Source organism: Procambarus clarkii, chromosome 20 (genome assembly GCF_040958095.1).
Source record: "Procambarus clarkii isolate CNS0578487 chromosome 20, FALCON_Pclarkii_2.0, whole genome shotgun sequence".
Classification (NCBI taxonomy): Eukaryota; Metazoa; Arthropoda; class Malacostraca; order Decapoda; family Cambaridae; genus Procambarus; species Procambarus clarkii.
In genome coordinates this window covers 29,529,039-29,539,989 of record NC_091169.1, presented here as the reverse complement: position 1 = coordinate 29,539,989, position 10,951 = coordinate 29,529,039, and positions in this window count along the sequence as shown.

Genomic DNA, 10,951 nt, shown 5'->3' with positions numbered 1-10,951 from the left:
ACTACCACAATGGTTCACTACCACACTGGTACACCACCACACTGATACACCACCACACTGATACACTACCACACTGATACACCACCACACTGATACACTACCACACTGATACACTACCACACTGATACACCACCACACTGATACACCACCACACTGATACACTACCACACTGATACACCACCACACTGATACACACCACACTGATACACTACCACACTGATACACCACCACACTGATACACTACCACACTGATACACTACCACATCACGACTACTCGCTAAATACTTAACATCATATCACCTGTGGAAAGTCAAGCCTCATAACTCCCTCACAAAATTATAAACGTCTCCTCCCCCACCCATGGTCAACCTTCCCCCCCCCCTCATCCCTAACAACCCCCCCCCCTCACATCCCTCCCCTCACTCCCCCCACATCTCCCCCCCTCTCATCCCTCCCCCTCACCCCCCCCCCACATCTCCCTTCCCCCTCACATGCAGGTATCCATTACTCTTCCCCACCACCTGGTTCCCCAATAACTCACTGTAGTACTTTCCACGTGTAGCCTGTATGAATGTATATGTCAACCCCCTTCCCAATCTCCCCCTCCCCATCTCCCCCTACCCTTCTCCCCTACCCCATCTCCCTCTGCCCCATCTCTCCCTACCCAATATCTCACCCCCCCCCCTCCGGGTCTTCATCCAGGCACTGATTAAAAATACGATTTTATTCACTGTGCCAGAGAGGAGGAGGAGAAGCGGGACAACTGGAGTAGAAGGACTGGTAGAAGAGCAGGTGGGAAGAGGAAGAGGCACAAGGAGGGGAAGAAGCGGGGTACTGAGGGGGTGGAGGGGCAGGGAGGGAGATAGAGGAGCAGGGAGGGAGGTAGAGGAGCAGGGAGGGAGGTAGAGGAGCAGGGAGGGAGGTAGAGGAGCAGGGAGGGAGGTAGAGGAGCAGGGAGGGAGGTAGAAGAGCAGGGAGGGATGTAGAGAGGCAGGGAGGGAGGTAGAGGAGCAGGGAAGTCGGTAGAGGAGCAGGGAGGGAGGTAGAGGAGCAGGGAGGGAGGTAGAGGAGCAGGGAGGGAGGTAGAGGAGCAGGGAGGGGGTAGAGGAGCAGGAAGGGAGGTAGAGAAGCAGGGAGGGAGGTAGAGGAGCAGGGAGGGAGGTAGAGGAGCAGGGAGGAGGTAGAGGAGCAGGGAGGGGGTAGAGGAGCAGGAAGGGAGGTAGAGAAGCAGGGAGGGAGGTAGAGGAACAGGGAGGGAGGTAGAGGAGCAGGGAGGGAGGTAGAGGAGCAGGGAGGGGGTAGAGGAGCAGGGAGGGAGGTAGAGGAGCAGGGAGGGAGGTAGAGGAACAGGGAGGGAGGTAGAGGAGCAGGGAGGGAGGTAGAGGAGCAGGGAGGGAGGTAGAGGAGCAGGGAGGGGGTAGAGGAGCAGGAAGGGAGGTAGAGAAGCAGGGAGGGAGGTAGAGGAACAGGGAGGGAGGTAGAGGAGCAGGGAGGGAGGTAGAGGAGCAGGGAGGGGGTAGAGGAGCAGGGAGGGAGGTAGAGAGCAGGGAGGGGGTAGAGGAGCAGCAGGTGTTCAGGCAAGGCCACAGATTAGTCAATCAAAGCTGCATGTTGCTTAACTTTTAATTAATAAAAAAGTGTAAATAATAAATTTAATTATAAATCCGTCCGTTTTAACTTGAACAAATATTTCCGAAATCAGGAACCTAATAAGAATTAAATCTCACATAGTTATAAAGGGAAACTTGTTTGTGGTTCATCTTATGAGATCCCATAGATAGGAGAGAAAACCAATTAGGCTCAGAGGGTCCTCCAGCCCAGCTACTGATGACATTTTCTAAGATGCAAGTCACGACAGTTGTCTGGATCCCTGGTACTTATTTACTGCTAGGGGGAAGGAAGGGGAACAGAGGCATCAGATCAAAGGAAACGCGCTAAAGCGTCTCTGTCCCACTACGGGGATCGAACCTGGGGTCCTTGGGTTGTGATCTACCACGTGACCAATGCGCTACTGGACTCATATATAATTGGATATATGGGTCAAATCGTATACAGGCGTTTCGACAAAGCTCGGTTTTCAAAGCCGTATATATCGAAAGGCATATTGTTGTGTTGGTTAGGTAATGAATGGTAGGTTTTAAAATATACGCTGCATTTACGGCTTCGCCGAGTAAGTGGTTCCATGGGTTCACTCACCCTGTCGGTGAAAAAGCATCTCCTGTTCTCAATCCTACTTTGTGGCTTGTTGAGCTTGAAACCTTTGCTCATTGCTTGTTACATCGGACCTTTTAAAGAAATTGTTCGGATCAACATCCTCCAAATTGTACAGTATTTTAAAAGTTTCAATGAGATCCGCCCAGTTATGCGTGGATTCAATAACATTTTCATTTCCCACTTTACCATAAATTTGTGTAGCATCTGCAAATTTGATGATGTGGTTTGTAATATTCTCATCTATGTCATTGACGTAATGGACAAAAAGGGAAGGATGGACCCCTGAGGTTCCCCAGTTCCCACATTTCTCCACTCAGATTCGTTCCCATTTAGCATGACCTTTGTTTTCTTTGTTTTAACCATTGTTTTATCCATTCTAGTATCTACCATTTATTCCATGTGTCTGTAATTTCCTTTCTAGTCTTTCATGTGGTACTTTATCAAGGGCTTTAGCAAAATCCATGTTTACTACATTAACCGGAAGTCCCTTGTCTAGTAGCTGGTGACCGCTTCCAAAAATGTGAGCATGTTTGTATGGCAGGATCTATTTTTAACAAACCCTTGTTGTGTCGATTTTACAAGTGTGTTCATGGAAGATGGTGAATGATTATAAGTTTGCACATGTGTGGCAACATAGCCTCCCGGTTGGTGCCTTCATTTGATAATTACTTACTTGCAGATGTGTGATGTCAAACTGATCGGACGGTAGTTTTCTGAGATCTGTATTTTTTCTGCTGATCCATAGGTTTATAACCCTGTTGTTGAAAAAGCATCTCCTGTTTTTGTCCTACATTGTGGCTTGTTGAGCTTGAAACCGTTGCTCCTTGTTTGTGTTACATCTGACCTTTCGAAGAATTTGCCTGTATCATATCCTCCAAATTGCTCAATATAAATGTATCGATGAGATCCGCTCTGTCATGTCTAGTTTGTAGTGATGTTAGCACTGTGGCCCTCAACCTTTCCTAGTATGAGAGCTGATTTAGTTCTGGAATGATTTGTTGTTGCCCAGTTGAACTATCTCCAAAAAAGTGTCATTCTGAAGATGAGGTATCGATCTTGGATAAAATAATCCACGTGCCCCCCTCCCATCCCCCAGAGATTTATACTTGAATAACTACCTTCTTTTCCTTAAAGTCAAAAGTTCGTTTGATTATTTCTTAGGCTTAGTTAGCTTTATTACTGCCTACCTTGAGGTGAGGTGATTGAGGTGCCGCTCCCACTTGTGCAACTTTCAGTGAAAGATGGATTCTGATTCCAAGGTCATTCTCTTCATCAATTTGCTGCAAGGTAATGGTGTTAATTTGGTAGTTGTGACATGGATTGTTATGCCCCGCATGCAAGGTCTTGCATTTATCGATATTAAAAAGCATCTGTCAAAATATATTTGTATTTAAACAAACGCTAAACTCTACGGACGTTGGGTTGCACATTTCATGTCCACTGACTTGGTGAATCAAAAAATGTTTATTCAGGCAAAAGTACATGCAATCTTTATGTACTTAATCCAAACAACTTTATCATTGTGTCCATTGCTGTCTTCTTTTATGTGCTAGCCATATGCTGTATTGTGCCTACTATTTTTTTTAAACTACCATTCAAGCTGTCATTGCAATCAATCTGAGCTACCTATGTGCTTTAATATACCTACAAATTTCTCTCATTTTTTATTTTTTTCTTGCTATGTACCTGTTATCATTTTTATAAATATTGCTAGTATTTACCTACTTAAAATTTTCTTAGATTAAGGACTTACCAGAAACGCTGCGCGTACTAGTGGCTTTACAAGAATGTATAATTACTATGCTATGTATCCTCACAATCCCAATATACCTTCTTGTATATAAATAAATAAATAAATAAATAAACTTTGACTAAACCCTAATACTAATTGAGATTAAAGTATAAATTGTGTAGGAAAAGGAAAAAAACGGGGGAGGGGGAGGCAGAAATCAGCAATTATGCAACTTGGTCAACAAACAGTATTGTTTGAAAATATCAAGACATGAGTTGACATTTAGGGGGTAAGGTAGGTTACATGGAGTTTATTAGGTAGAACTTAGTTTTCCTCTTAAACTGATTGAGAGAAGTACAGCCTTTGACATGATTGGGAAGGTCATTCCACATTCTGGGTCCCTTGAGTTATAGAGCATTTCTAATTTGGTTAAGCCATTTTATATCATGTCTTTGAAATCATAAACCGCCCACAAGATGGGTATGGGGTGCATAATAAATGAACTAAACTAACTTAATAATTAATTCAAATAATTAACATATACGCTATGTGCATAAAACGATTTGAAAAGATGATAACCCAGACTTAAATTCCAAGAGTTTGGTTAACTCTTGGAATATAAAATAGGTATTTGTTTCTGGTGTGGTGCCCATGGGTTCTGTTACAACCTTCTAGGAAGTGTTTAAGGTCAGGATTGACATTCCAGTTCAGAGTTTTAAATATATAATAAATATACTGCCCGAAACGCTTTGCGTAATAGTGGCTTAAGCATTGTATGTACTAGCTCTATCTATAAAGCCAACAAACTTTGTAAAATCTCTTTATGTATGTACCTTACCTAAATAAAAATTATTATTATTATATTATATTATTATTATTATTATTATTATTATTATTATTAGTTATATAGAGTACACATGAGAGGATGTACAGTGACATACTTTCTGACATATTAAAAGATTTAAGGGGTACCAAGTGCTGTCTGGGGCCAGAGTTTGATTTTGTCCTAATAGCAGCTTTGTGTTGAGTAATTAGAGGACGTAGATGATTTTGGGTAGTAGAATCCCAAGCACAAATACCATAATTGAAATAAGGATAGATGAGAGAGTAGTAGAGCGTCACCAGGGCAGGGCGAGGTACATAATATCTGATCTTAGAAAGAATGCAAACAGTTTTAGAAACTTTTTTTGCTATATTTAGAATGTGATCCTGAAAATTCAGCTTGTTATCGATGAGGACACCAAGGAATTTACCATCCACTTTGTTACTAATTTGGATATTGTTTATTCTTAGATAAATTTGATCTGAGGATTTATTACTAAACAAAATATAGAAAGTTTTGTCAATGTTAAGGGTGAGCTTATTAGCAGTTAGCCAAAAATGGACTATATTTAGCTCAATATTCACTGTGACTCTTAGAGCAAAAAGGTCAGGACTGGAGAAAAGGAAGATTGTGTCATCAGCAAATAAAATAGGTATGAGGTGTTGAGAGGCATGTGGAAGGTCATTAATGTAGATGAGAAAGAGGAGAGGACCAAGACCATGAGCACCACACCAGAAACAAATACAGTTTTGATATTCCAAGAGTACGACTTAAGAAAACTAGAAATGCTTTACAAATCAAGGGACCTAGAATGTGGAATGACCTTCCCAATCTTGTTAAAGACAGTACCTCTCTCAACCAATTTAAGATAAAAACGAAGCACTACCTAATAAATTCCCTGTAACCTACCTTACCCCTGTATTGTAAACCCATGTTTTTTTTTTTTTAACACCGCTGTTTGTCGACCTAATTATATTTGTGCTGCTTTTTCAGCCATGTTCCCCCGTTTCTTATTTTTATTTTTATTTTGTTCTCAACACATTTTATACTTTAAACTCAATTAGTATTAAGTTTTAGTCTTTAATGTTTTTCCTGCCCGAAACGCTTTGCGTAATAGTGGCTTTAGGCATTGTATGTACCAGCTCTATCTATAAACCTAGCAATTTTTGTAAAAATCTCTGGTATGTATGTACCTTACCTGAATAAACATTTATTTATTTATTTATAAATATGCTGCCCTGTGGAACACCAATGTTGATGGGTAGGGTGGGAGAAATGGAATTACTGTAGTCACAGAAACATACTGGAGGTAAGTTAAGACTGAATGCACTGGAGAGAGAGTAACCTCTAACTCCATAATGATGTAATTTAAGAAGGTTTTTGTGGTTAACAGTTTCAAAAGCTTTATGTAGGTCAACAAATAACCCACCAGGGAACTCATTTTTATCAAGAGCTGAATGTATCAATTTAATCATACTAATCAGAGCATCGTTGGTGCTTTTTTGGGGTCTGAAGCCATATTGGCAAGAGCTAAGTATATTGTGTTTGGCTGGATAAGAGTAAAGCTGCTTGTAGATTTTCTTTTCAAATATTTTTGACAAGGTTGGCAGAATTGATATAGGTCTGAAATTGTTGAATTCACACAGTTGAGGAGGGGCGTAAAGGTCGATTCCCCTTCAAAGAAGCAAATGGGGCTATCCTAAACTACCCTATGAGATTATCCAAAAATCACCAATTACCATGCAACACTAACCCCAAGAGTCTGACTTCCAACCATGGAAGGACACAGACAGACAAGACTGACTTTCCCTTTAATAGATAAACTATAGATGGAGATGGCATATCCAGCTGTGCTCACAGTAATCTGTGTGTCTGTTTTCCTGTAAGTCTTCCTTTTTTTCGTCTACCTTTCTCACTGCTTGTCTCTCTCCTTCCCATTCTCTATACCTCCTTTCTGTTCTCCCTTCTTCCCACCTTCACTCCCTCCCGACTGTTCTCTCTCTCCCTTCTGTTAACTTCCATCTTGTTCCTCCTGCTCTCCCTGTATCTTACTCTTCTGTTATCGCCCCTCTCCCTCATTCCCATTATCTTCTTCTTTTATTCATATTTTATCTATAAATTTTATTTTATTTATAAAAGAAATTATATTTTCTTTTATCCCCCATTTTCTCTTCCATTGTGCAAAATATGCTTGAGTAACTTTGAATCAAAGTTATCGATGTTTATTCAACGTCGATGAAAACAGGAAAATCTGATGTAAGCACTCTGTGGATAAGCAAGCCCCCATTTCAGAATTCATACGAGTTGCTGACTTTAGAATAGGAGCCAGTCCTTCTTAAAGAGGTGCATGAGTTCAGAGGGCAACCCGTCCTCGACTCAAGTCCATTACATCCAGCTGTCGACCCATAGATGCATTCATAAATTTTTACATGCTGTTCATTCAAAACAGGAATTTTCTCAAATGTAATTTAATATTATAATATATTTGCATATTGTACATATAAAGGCATAGGTTAGGTGTTTATGTTGTTGTGATATGATGTGATGTGTTATGTGATGTGATATGATGTTGTGATATGTTGTTGTGATATGATGTTCGAACATCAACAGTTGTGAGTCGTGTGTAAACCATTTTTCATTCATAAACAGGGGGTTTGGCGGGTGCATGTAATCACTTTTGGGTCTTTATTTGTAGGACGGGCTGCAGAGGGTGGTTGGAGTTGATCCGAACCACACTCTGGCACTCACCGAACAATCACAAGTCACCATGCAAAGTTATGTGAGGCTAGCCCCAAGCTTCAGGCTTCTATCCTTTGACAGACAGACAGACAGACAGCCACAGAGACATTAGAAAGAACATTTTCAGTGTCAGAGTAGTTAGTAAATGGAATGCACTAGGAAGTGATGTGGTGGAGGCTGACTCCATACACAGTTTCAAATGTAGATATGATAGAGCTCGAGAAGCTCAAGAATCTGTACACATACCAGCGATACAAAGATGCGAGAAACAATTATACAGCAGTAAGGAGAGAGGCAGAAAGAAATTTTGAAAAAGGGATAGCAGATAAATGTAAAACAGAACCGGGCCTATTCTACAAATTCATAAACAACAAATTGCAGGTAAAGGATAATATCCAGAGGTTGGAAATGGGAAACAGATTCACGGAAAATGAAAAGGAAATGTGTGAAACATTAAATGAAAGTTCCAAAGTGTGTTTGTACAAAATGAAATCTTCAGAGAACCAGACACAATAAGAATTCCAGAGAACAACATAGAGCGGATAGAGGTGTCTAGAGATGAAGTGGAAAATATGCTAAAGGAGCTCGGGAGGAACAAAGCAGCTGGCCCAGATGGCGTTTCACCATGGGTTCTGAGAGAATGTGCATCTGAGCTCAGCATTCCACTTCACCTGATCTTTCAGGCATCCCTGTGTACAGGAATCGTAGCAGACGTGTGGAAACAGGCTAACATAGTTCCAATCTACAAAAGTGGCAGCAGGGAAGACCCCCTCAATTATAGACCTGTATCATTGACAAGTGTAATAGTGAAAGTATTGGAAAAGCTAATCAAAACTAAATGGGTAGAACACCTGGAGAGAAATGATATAATATCAGACAGACTGTATGGTTTTCGATCAGGAAGATCCTGTGTATCGAATTTACTCAGTTTCTATGATCGGGCCACAGAGATATTACAGGAAAGAGATGGCTGGGTTGACTGCATCTATCTGGACCTAAAAAAGGCTTTCGACAGAGTTCCACATAAGAGGTTGTTCTGGAAACTGGAAACTATTGGAGGGGTGACAGGTAAGCTTCTATCATGGATGAAAAATTTTCTGACTGATAGAAAAATGAGGGCAGTAATCAGAGGCAATGTATCGGAATGGAGAAATGTCACAAGTGGAGTACCACAGGGTTCAGTTCTTGCACCAGTGATGTTTATTGTGTACATAAATGATCTACCAGTTGGTATACAGAATTATATGAACATGTTTGCTGATGATGCTAAGATAATAGGAAGGATAAGAAATTTAGATGATTGTCATGCCCTTCAAGAAGACCTGGACAAAATAAGTATATGGAGCACCACTTGGCAAATGGAATTTAATGTTAATAAATGTCATGTTATGGAATGTGGAATAGGAGAACATAGACCACACACAACCTATATATTATGTGAGAAATCTTTAAAGAATTCTGATAAAGAAAGAGATCTAGGAGTGGTTCTAGATAGAAAACTATCACCTGAGGACCACATTAAGAATATTGTGCAAGGAGCCTATGCAATGCTTTCTAACTTCAGAATTGCATTTAAATACATGGATGGCGATATACTAAAGGAATTGTTCATGACTTTTGTTAGGCCAAAGCTAGAATATGCAGCTGTTGTGTGGTGCCCATATCTTAAGAAGCACATCAACAAACTGGAAAAGGTGCAAAGACATGCTACTAAGTGGCTCCCAGAACTGAAGGGCAAGAGCTACGAGGAGAGGTTAGAAGCATTAAATATGCCAAAACTAGAAGACAGAAGAAAAAGAGGTGATATGATCACTACGTACAAAATAGTAACAGGAATTGATAAAATCGACAGGGAAGACTTCCTGAGACCTGGAACTTCAAGAACAAGAGGCCATAGATTTAAACTAGCTAAACACAGATGCCGAAGAAATATAAGAAAATTCACCTTCGCAAATAGAGTGGTAGACGGTTGGAACAAGTTAAGTGAGAAGGTGGTGGAGGCCAAGACCGTCAGTAGTTTCAAAGCGTTATATGACAAAGAGTGCTGGGAAGACGGGACACCACGAGCGTAGCTCTCATCCTGTAACTACACTTAGGTAATTACACTTAGGTAATTACCAGATTGGGAGACAGATACACGGAAAATTAAAAGGAAACGTGTGGAACATTAAATGAAAAGTTCCAAAGTGTGTTTGTACAAAATGAGATCTTCAGAGAACCAGACACAATAAGAATTCCAGAGAACAGCATAGAGCACATACAGGTGTCTAGAGACGAAGTGAAACAAATGCTCTTGGAGCTAAGTAAGAACAAAGCAGTTGGCCCAGATGGAGTTTCACCATGGGTTCTGAGAGAATGTGCAACTGAGCTCAGCATTCCACTTCAGCTGATTTTTCAGACATCCCTGTGTACAGGACTCGTAGCAGATGTGTGGAAAAAGGCTAACATAGTTCCAGTCTACAAAAGTGGCAGCAGGGGAAGACCCCCTCAGTTATAGACCTATATCATTGACAAGTGTAATAGTGAAAATATTGGAAAAAATAATAAAAACTAAATGGGTAGAATACCTGGAGAGAAATGATATAATATCAGACAGACAGTATGGTTTTTGATCTGGCAGATCCTGTGTATCGAATTTACTCAGTTTCTATGATCGAGCCTCATACGTCAGGCTGCGAGCAGCCGCGTCCAACAGCCTGGTTGATCAGTCCGGCAACCAGGAGGCCTGGTCGACGACCGGGCCGCGGGGACGCTAACCCCGGAAGCACCTCAAGGTAACCTCAAGGTAAGGAGCCACAGAGATTTTACAGGAAAGAGATTGTTGGGTTGACTTCATCTATCTGGACCTAAAAAAAGGCTTTCGACCGAGTTCCACATAAGAGGTTGTTCTAGAAACTAGAAAATATTGGAGGGGTGATAGGTAAGCTTCTAATATGGATTACAAATCTTCTGATAGAAAAATGAGGGCAGTAATCAGAGGCAATGTATCGGACTGGAGAAATGTCACGAGTGGAGTACCACAGGGTCCAGTTCTTGCACCGGTGATGTTCATTGTCTAAATAAATGATCTAGCAGTTGGTATACATAATTATATGAACATGTTTGCTGATGATGCTAAGATAATAGGAAGGATAAGAAACTTAGATGATTGTCATACCCTTCAAGAAGACCTGGACAAAATAGGTATATGGAACACCACTTGACAAATGGAATTTAATGTGAATAAATGCCATGTTATGGAATGTGGAATAGGAGAACATAGACCCCACACAACCTATAAATTATGTGAGAAATCTTTAAAGATTTCTGATAAAGAAAGAGATCTAGGGGTGGTTCTAGATAGAAAACTATCACCAGAGGACACATAAAGAACGTTGTGCGAGGAGCCTATGCCACACTTTCTAACTTCATAATTGCTTTTAAATACATGAATGTCAAAATAC